The sequence below is a fragment of the Mobula hypostoma genome, chromosome 5 (assembly GCF_963921235.1).
Source record: "Mobula hypostoma chromosome 5, sMobHyp1.1, whole genome shotgun sequence".
NCBI classification, from domain to species: Eukaryota; Metazoa; Chordata; class Chondrichthyes; order Myliobatiformes; family Myliobatidae; genus Mobula; species Mobula hypostoma.
In genome coordinates this window covers 152,159,273-152,169,878 of record NC_086101.1, presented here as the reverse complement: position 1 = coordinate 152,169,878, position 10,606 = coordinate 152,159,273, and positions in this window count along the sequence as shown.

The following is a 10,606-nucleotide window of genomic DNA, read 5'->3' as shown; positions in this document are numbered from 1 at the left end:
TCCTGAGCCAATAGGCTGGTCCTGGACTTATTTCATAATTTACTGGCATAATTTACATATTACTATTTAACTATTTATGGTTCTATTACTATTTATTATTTATGGAGCAACTGTAACGAAAACCAATTTCCCCCAGGATTAATAAAGTATGACTATGACTATGACTTAATCTTGACATCAGTTATTCTAGTAAACCGCTATCTCAAATATCAAAATCCTTTACAAAATTTATAGCCTTTCCGAAACCTCTCCTGTCATGCAGTATCCACCTGCCTACGCATGCCCAGGCATGCCTGAACTAGAGAAAAAAAAATTCATCTTACATTGTGGGCAACATTTTAATTGACTTGAATTATGAATTGAAATTACAAATACAGTATAGCGATTTTAAAAAAAAAGGTGCATGATAGGAAGATTTCATGGCAATCATCATGATCAGCAGCCCAAAATTTAGAAGGTAACACCCAGAAGTATTCAGGAAGCAAAATCTTTGTTGTTCTTAGATTATTTAATTGTTATTTTCTTTGCAATTTAACAATTAATTATCTGCTTATATGCCTCTAGTGATTATAGAAAGTATAATTCTGGAAAGCTCTGGAAGTTTCTTCGTTCTGCATTACTTGCATAAGTGCTTTCTCATTGGTTAACGGTACAGCAATATTGAATAAGTACTTTCTAATTGGTTAATTCTTATCTATAGATTTGAATGGAATTCCTTACCTCTTTGAGTATACAATAACTAAGCAGAAAGCAGTGCCATCTTAATCTTCTTAGTTTTTTAATCTTAGCTTTCTCTATCACTGTCTGTCCAACCTTCCTCTGTTCTATCAACTCTAGTAAAACGATGGTGACACAACAAGTTTTGTGTTTTTTTCTGACTTCTAAAAGAACCTGGAATCAAAAATATCAGAATCTAACAGTGTGATGGAGCTAGGGATGTTAGATCATAATACATTAGGCAGAGCACTCCACAGATTCACTACTCTCTGGCTAAAAAAAATCATCCTTCCCTTTGTTCTAAAGCTTTGTCCCTCAATTTTGAGGCTGTGTTCTCTAGTGCTGGACACCCCCTCCATGGGAAACGTCCTCTCCGCATGCAGTCTGTCTAGTCCTTTCAACATTCAGTAAGTTTCCATAAGATCTCCCCGTATCCTTCTAAATTCCAGTGAGTACAGGCCCAAAGCTGCCAAATGCTCCTCATATGCTGACCCCTTCATTCCCAAAATCATCCTCGTGAACCTCCTCTGGACTGTCTCCAATGACAATACATCCTTTCTGAGATATAGAGCCCAAACCTGTCGACAATACTCCAAGTGCGGCCTGACTAGCGTCTTACAAAGTCTCAGCATTATCTCCTTGTTTTTATATTCTCCTTGTTTTTACATTCTATTCCACTTGAAATGAATGCCAACATTACATTTGCCTTCTTTACCTCATGTTGGGTCCACACGGACTGACTGTAGTCTTTCTGTCAAGAAGTTCAGGATCTAGTTACAGAGAGAGGTGTTGAGGCCTAACGAGGACTGTTTACCCACCAGCTTCTGAGCGATGATCATACTGAGGCACCATTTTCCAAGTGGAACAGGATGAAGTGGAGGGCAGAGGCTATGGCATCGTCAGTGGTGGACCAATTTGAGAGATGAGTGAAGCTGAAAGTGTACAATGTAGCAGTAAGAAGGGATTAGGTACAATCCATAACCAGCCACTCAAAGCACTTCATTACTGTTGAGGTCAGTGCCACTGGATGGTAGTTGTTGTGACAGGTTACTGTCACCCTCTTGGGCACCGGGATGATGGCGGCCAGCCACCTTGAAGCCTGAGGGGACAGTGGACTATTCCAGAGTGAAGCTGAAGATGTCTGTTGGAACCTCGGTTAACTGGGCTGCAAGGCCCCTCAGCACCCAAGCAGATATGTTATCAGGCCCTATTTTACGTAGGTTGACCCTGGCTAGGGTCTCCCTCACATCAGCAGCAGCCAGACACATTGCCTGCTCCTTGGGGGAAAGGGGGGACCTTCCTCACTGGTGCATCAAACAAGCACAAAAGACAGTCAGCTTATCAGGAAGAGAAGCATCTGAATGCCCTGCCACTTGTGCCTCGTGTCTCTGGTATCACAGAAATAACTGTGTATTCGCTATGAATAATCCCGTTTTGCCCTCCTGATGGTGCAGGAAAGTGCAGCTCCTGCTGACCTGAGAGCTGCCCTATCCCCTAATCCGAGGGCAGCATCCTGATCTCTCAGCCGTGCCCAGACCTCTGCTATCAGCCATGGCTTCTGATTTGCCCCCATACGGATGTGTTTAATAACGGTGACGTCCGCAATGTGCTTATCTGTGTAGTCACTCACAGATCTCACACACTCATCGTTGTTAATGTGATGGTGGTAGGTAGCCGCCTCCCTGAACATATTCCAGTCTGTGTTTTCAAAACAGTTCTGCAGTGCTGATTATGTTCCTTATGGGCAGATGTCTATTTCCCTTTGGATTGCTTGGACCCATTTAATCAGTGGTCAGTATCCAGGAATTAATATAATAGATATGTGGTCAAAAAATCCAAACTGAGGCTGGGGAGCAGCTTTGTATGCACCAGGGATGTTGGTATAAACCAGGGCTAATATGCTTTCTTCACCAAGCACAGATGATCTGGTCTTTTCAACCACTGATTCACAAGCCACAGCAATTCGCTCTGGAGAGTCATCATACTCCAGGTCAGACAAGAGATAACCCAGGTCAGGTTTCAGACCACAGTACCCAGGTAGATCCTTGGCATGATGGCGGTGGTGAGGAGGTAGAGAAGAAAAGGAAGGTCAAGTGGCCAGCAAATGGCAGATGAGAAGGCTTGGTGTGTGTTTGATGAGGATATCAGTATGATGTTGGAGAACACTCTCAGGGGGACATCAAAGAGAAAGTTGGAAGTGATGGGCGATATGATTTACGATGTTGGAAAGTACAGGTTTGGTTTGGTTGAGCTGAAGAAAACAAAGCATACACAGCAACCAAGCAGGCACCAGAAGGAGATTAGTAGGTTGAGGAGAGAGCTTAGATCGTTGAGACAGAGGTGGAAGGTAGCAAGTGAGGGTGACAAGCCAGGGCTTGCTAATCTCCTAGAGCATTTTCGAATAAAGTTAGCATCACTCCGTTGTGCAGAGTCACAACATAAAAAGAGAAAGAAGAGAGAGAAGACAAGAAAGTCGTTCTTTGAGAACCCTCACGAGTTCACAAAGAAACTGTTTGAACAAAGTAAGAGTGGGCAGCTTAACATCTCTCAACAAGAACTTGAGGATCACCTAGCAAGCACTTACTTTAACGAACAGCAGGAGGCTCCTTTGCTTGACATTTCAGGGCTTGTGAAGCCTACCAGGCCAGGAGTGAAGTTCGATCTGTCAGAACCCAAAATGGCAGAAGTCAAACGGTTCATCAGAAAGGCAAGGTCAGGCTCAGTGCCAGGACCTAATGGAGTGCCATATAAGGTGTTCAAGAAGTGTGAACAGCTGAGGAAATACTTGTGGAGATTTTTAAAGGTGGTGTGGAGACAAGGTGTTGTTCCTTTGTCATGGAGTGAGGCTGAAGGAGTATACATCCTGAAGAAGAGAATTCTTCTACTTTGAATCAGTTCCAACCAATTTCACTCCTGAATGTAGAGGGGAAGATTATGTTTGGCATCCTGGCAGAAAGAATATCTTCATCTGTGACTGAAAATGGATTAGTAAATATATCTGTGCAGAAGGCAGGAATACCAGGCTTCCCAGGATGCCTTGAACATACTAGTATGATATGGCACACCATCCAGGAGTCAAAAAGGTTGAGAAGAAATCTGGCTGTAGTTTGGCTTGATCTGGCAAATGCGTATGGTTCTGTTCCCCATGTCCTGATTGAGTTTGCGATGGAATTCCTATGGATTCCTGCTAAGGTGAGGAACTTTGTTATGCAGTACTACAACGATTTCCGGATGAGGTTTTCCACTCAGCAGTTTACAACTAGGTGGCAGAGCTTGGACGTTGGAATCCCAATGGGATGTGCAATTTCACCCATCCTTTTTGCATTAGCCATGGAGGTCATTGTGAGGGCTGCAAAATCAGTGGGACCAGGTGTCGTAATTGATGGTGGAGAGGAGTTACCACCAATACGCGCATTCATGGATGATCTTACTCTTTTGGGTCCCAGCACGGAGGCAGTGGAAAATGTACTATCTAGACTCGAGGAGCTAATGGATTGGGGAAGAATGAAGTTCAAGACCAAGAAGTCAAGAAGCCTTGTTCTTAGGAGAGGAAAGCTGGTTGACTTTCATTTCACCCTTTGGAGAGGAGATTCCATCCATTCAGGACCAACCAGTTAAGAGCCTCGGGCGATGGTACACAGAGGGGCTGAGAAACACCAAGAGGGTTCAAGAGACAGCAGAACAGATCAACAGAGGTCTGATGTCTGTTGACAAGTGTGGCTTGCCTGGCAAGTTGAAGTTGTGGTGCTTGCAGTACGGTCTGATGCCACGGATAATGCGGCCACTAACTGTCTATGAAGTGGCAATGTCCCACGTTGAGGCAATGGAACGGAAGATCAACAAGTATGTGAAGAAGTGGCTTGGAGTACCGAGCAGCCTCACCAATGTTGCAATCCACAGTAGCCAGACAAAGCTTACCATCCCAGTGCAATCCCTTGTTGAGGAGGTCAAGGTAGCCAAGGTAAGATCATTCTTGATGCTTCGAGACTCAAAAGACCCTATCATCAAGAACACCCAGCCAGATGTGAGATCAGGCAGGAAGTGGTCAGCCCGTGTAGCAGTTGATGAGGCAGAGTCCAGATTGAAGCACAAGGAGACAGTTGGGGTTATCCAGCTAGACCGCCAGGGACTTGGATGGACAACCCACAAGTGATGATCATCTTCAACAGGTAAGGAGTGCCGTGAGCTTGTAACACAAGAAATATGAGCGGTAGAAGAGGAGAAGAGGTTAACTAAAATAGCTGGCCTGGCCAAACAAGGGGCTTGGACCCGGTGGGAAAGTGTTGAACAACGACACCTATCTTGGAATGTTCTGTGGCAGATGGAACCGCTCCGCATTTCTTTTTTATGCAGAGCAGCGTACGATCTGCTTCCAACACCTGCCAACCTCAGCACCTGGTATGAAGATAAGACAGACAGGTGTGTTGCTTGTGGCAAGAAGGGAACACTTCAACATATCCTGAGTGCATGCAGAGACAATCTTTCCAGCGGCATGTACACTTGGAGACGTAACAACGTTCTCAAAGTTGTAACAGAAGCGGTTGAGCAGAGAGTACTGCAGCACAACTTATCTCATGCCCCATGCTGCACAGAACATCACATATCATTTGTGAAAGAAGGCTCCAAGTCAAGGGTGTACAGCATAGGCTCACGATCAAGCATACTTTCTTCAGCCAATGATTGGTGTTTCAAGGCTGACCTGGACGGGAAAGGCAGTTTCCCGGAGCAAATAGCTTTCACAACATTGTGTCCAGATATAATCGTATGGTCTGACAGCAGTAGAGAAGCGGTTATTGGCGAACTCACAGTCCCCTGGGAAGACAACATCGATGAAGCCCATGAGCGCAAGTTAACCAAATATGCAGAGTTAAGATCAGAGTGCAGAGACAGAGGGTGGAAAGTCTCATGCTATCCATTCAAAGTAGGCTGCCGTGGGTTTATTGCGTTCACTCTCCAGAAGTGGCTGTGTGACCTTGGCTTCACTAGAAGAGAGATCAAGTCAACCAGCAGGGCTGTAGCTGAGGCAGCAGAGAAAGGATCATTATGGGTGTGGACCAAGTATGTCCAGAGGGGCAGATAGTCAGACAGTGTATACATATCTTGCAAACCCTTCAGTAGTTGCATAGACACCTGAAGAGCAGACTATCTGTTGGATGGAAGTGACCAACAACTCTGATAGAGGCAGATGCCAAATTTTTAAGCTCACCAGTGGGAGGTGGTGCTTTAGCACTGCTGGCCCACCACCTCAAGGGAGTCTTGATCATAAGCGGGCCGAAACTCCTGAAGACAGGTGGCAGATCTACTGATCCCACTGGTGATAACAAAGGACAGTTAACATCTTAGTCCATGTGTATTTTGTAACTGACCTATGGTAGCAAAGGCAACATGCTGATAGAATTTAGGAAAGACTGTTTCTAAGTTAAAGAAACCATCAATGTTTGTGGTTTACAAGTCATTGATGCCAGCCACAGAGCTCATGCAGCATTTCCCAGCATTATCACGGGAGTGGAGGTGGGGAAAGGATGCATACAGCCACAATCACAATAGCAGTAAACGTCCTCGATATATAGAAGGGCCTGCACTTTACCATAGGCAAACGAATCATCATGACCAAAGCGTTCACACCACCAGTTCTAATTATCGCAGACGCACACACCTCCAACGCAGGTCTTGCCAGAGATGGCGAGAAGTCAGTCAGCCCCGAAAGAAATGAAACCCTCTAGCGGGACGGACGCTTCAGGGGTGGTATCCTTGAGCCATGTTTCCGTTAGAATTAGCACGCAGCTGTCCTCCACTCCACACTGATTCCGTCTCGGGCGCAGGTAACCTAGTTTATTTTCCAACGATCGAACGTTTGAAAGCAGAATTGGCGGTAGAGCTGGCCTAATGGATTTTCCCTCTAGTCTTGCACGAATACCAGTCCACATTCTGCAATTCTGTTTCCTTCTGCACTGCTTATGATGGTGTCTCCCTGGGTGGTAGTAGCAGGAGACAACATGGTGTGTAATAAGCCCATGCTGCAGAGCTCATCAGCTGTCCAACAACTCGCTAGTGAGGTAGACTTGCAGCACTTGGTGTTTTTAATAACCAGCAAAGTCTTGAGATCATAAGAAGGACATAAAGGATGAATAATTACACCATTAGCTGGAGCTGGAGTGACCACTGTGACTGAATGCACCACCATCTTGACACTACGGACAAACTTCTGAAATTGGTTGAGAGCTTCGGTGAGAGACCAAGACCCAGAAACTCATTCCTGTCAGCCTCTTTAAATGATCCAGGTCATTATTTTCTATACCTCTACCAGGTCAACTCCTGGCCCCCTTTGGTCAAACTCTCCGCATAATACAATCCTTCAAATCTACCGAACATGCTTGTGCATCTTTTCTCTGCTTTACTCGGTCCTTCCTGCAGTGTGGAAACCAGGACTACACACAGTACTCGGTGTAGTCTCACCAAGGCTTTGTATAACGGAACGTGAATCCCAGCTCTCACACTCAGTGCTTCAACTGAAAGCAAGCATGCCATGAAGGTGTCTTCTGCCCACCACTGAATGCAAACTACCTGACCTGTAATTACTCAGGTTTTGTCTTTCTTGTTTTTGACACATCAGTGCAATGTAAGCTGTTCTCCATCATTTATTACCATCCTCAAGACTGAAAAATCCTCCGCTCCTCCACAACTCCACTCCATCCGCCAAAGGCACAACTTCCCGGTGGCCAAACATTTTAATTCTGATTCCCAATCTTGCTCTAACATGTCAGTTAACAGCCTTCTCTTGTACCACAATGAGGCTACCCTCAGGGTGGAGGAACAACGCTTTATATTCCGTCTGTGTAGCCTCCAACCTGATTGCATGAATATCATTTTCTCTTTCCGGTAAATGAATATCATTTTTTTTTCTCACCCATCCTCATCCCCTCTACTTCTATTTCCCACTCTGGCCTCTTACCTCTTCTCACCTGCCTATCACTTCCCCCTGGGTCCTCTCCTTCTTCCCTTTCTCCTATGTTCCACTCTCCTCTCCTATCAATTTCCTTTCTCTCCAGCCCTTTATCCTTCCTACTCACCTGACCTCACCTATCACCAACCAGCTATCCTCCTCCCCCTCCCCCACCTTTTCATTCTGGCATCTTCACCCTTTCCAGTCCTGAAGAAAGGTCTCGGCCCAAAGCATCGACTGTTTATTGATTTCCATAGATGCTGCCTGATCTGTTGAGTTCCTCCAGCACTTTTAGTGTGTTGTTTTGGATTTCCAGCATCTGCAGAATTTCTCATATTTTTGAAAAATTTTTGCAAAGCCATTGATATTTCCTCTTTTGCTGTTTACTAATGACTTTGCTTTGTGCAATTGGGGATATACTGTATTTCATCAAGACCTGGTGACTTATTGATCTCCAATGATGATTAATCCTATAATATTTCCCTCTTTTACATTGCTTACCCCAGCTACAAAGAAATTTATACTATGGTTGAACATACTTTTGAAGAATTCATGTGGGCCTTGGCTGTATCAGGATGTAAAAATAGACCATAATTCACTTGACATTTACTTCAGAGGCATCAAATAATTATTCACAGTTCTGCATCAACTTGCTTCAAAAGCAATGACAGAAACTCCTTTTTATCTGTCAAACGAAGCCTTCAACAGATATTCCAAAGTCCATTAAAAATCTGCAATTGGCTAGCCTTCTGTTTATACAGCGAACACCTCCACGCATAACTCTAACATATCTGCATACGTATCATAGCTTTCATGCTTTTTAGTTTAAGGTTGATTTTCATAGTGAGGGGACTGGAGATGAAAGACAAGAGATGCGGCAAACGAAGCCACACGTAGTGACTCGAGGAAAAGGGAAACAATTTCATCAGAGTGAAAGGATCGACTCAGCAAATACATAAATCACTAATAAGAGCCTGTGATGAAGTCCAAATACTTGCTGTTTACTGGGAAGTATCCAAAATATTGCTAAGAATAATCTAAACCAAATAAAAGCCTCTGATCCGAAAGGGTGACTGACCATAACCCCAAGTAGATACTGCCTAACCCATTGAGTTCCTCCAGCATCTTGTTTGTTGCTCTATATTCCAGCACCTGCAGGCTGTTGTGGCTCTGAAAATCTGTCTGTGATTAGTGCATCACAGCAAGCAATAGCCCTCAAGATATTGACAGTAAATGTACTCCGGATGTTGACATACCAAAGGGTCTATTACTGAAAGGTCACAGACAGCAATCAGTTGAGTTAGTAAAAGTTCTTCACTTTAAAGCATTATACAATGTCAGAGGCAAGTAGTCTCCCCCACATTTCCATTACTACCCCCAGATTTTACCAATTACTTAGAAACCGGGGCAATTTATTGCAGCCAATTAATTAACAACCTTGTAGATATTATTGACTTGCATATACTGTTGTGAGTAGAGTTTATCGGCACACTAGCATAATTCCAGGGCTTTACCCATGTTATATTGCAGGAATTACCATGATCTCAAACTTTTTGTTACTTGTTCTAGCTAGGATCTCCAGCGTTACAGGAATAATACTATGGATTCTTTCCTCTAGGCTTTTGTTTTATTAGTCTTGGATTTCTCATTCACTTTCATTCACCTTCCCTTTGAAAAGTGCCGGCTGCCTTTAAATAGGGTGAGAGGTGGACAAACTCCCACTCCCACAACAGAGGCGCAGCCAATGAATAACACAGGCAAAAGTGGCCAAGTATCAGAATTATTAGCACAAATAAGATTCAGCTCTCCGGTTTCTTATTTGCGTGACTGTGACTTCCTGCTGCTGGGCCTGTTCCTGCGATAAAACACAAATTAAGCCTTAACATTATCCAGAAAGGTTAATTCTGTTTCACTCTCTGCAGATGCCACCAAACCTAATGGGCATTTCCAGCAGTTTTGTTTTCATTTAGGAAATCTCAGCAATCACAAACTGGTTTCTGAATAATTCAGAGTTAAGGGTATTTGTTAGTTCTGAGTTGGTTCTGACGTGGATTACAGTTCATGAGTATGGCAATCTCACTTGTGCAATGATTTTAAAGCAAGTAATGGAGGATCATTTTCTGTAATCTGTGACAATGACACTTAGTTGTTCAGCACACTAAAGGTTCTCATTCTGATTGTATATGCCATGTTCTTGTTCTTGCACCAGGCACAGAAGACAGATCTGTGAGCACGTTAGTACATGCTGCTACTTTAGAAGCGGTTGTGAAACTAATGATTGAGAACACCAAGGAATATCACATTGTGTTTTCAGTGGACTGGAAAACAGGATATAGGCAGAACAAATGATCAGATCTGTAGTTCCCAGCAATTCAGTAAAGGTGTCTCCAACTCTCCAATGATTTTCTGTTAGTTGTCAAAGGTTTCACCACACTGCTGGTGCCAGCAGTGCCACAGAAGGTCAGGCTGTTACAGACCACTTTACAACGTATACCGTTGGCTGTGGTCATTCTATAACCGCCGTGAAATGCTACATCAGCCATTCTGGCTGCAGCACACAAATGTTAGACTTTCTTTTCATTCGAGTCAGAGAGCAATACAACACGGAAACAGGACCCTTGGCCCAACATCCATACCCACAAAGAACCCAACTAAGTTGGTTCCATTGCTTGAAAATTGGGCCATATCCCTCTAAACCATGGTTCCCAACCCGGGTTCTATGGACCCCTCAGTTAACGGGAGAAGTTCATGGCATTAAAAAGGTTGGGAACCTCTGCTCTAAACCTTTCCTATCAATGTACCTTCCAACTTTCTTTGAAATGTTGTTATTGTACCCACCTCAACCACTTCCTTTGGCATTTCATAATTTGTAAAATCATGGGTACTAGCCTCAAGACATCTTCAACATCTTCAAGGAGCGGTGCCCCAGAAAGGCGGCACCCATCA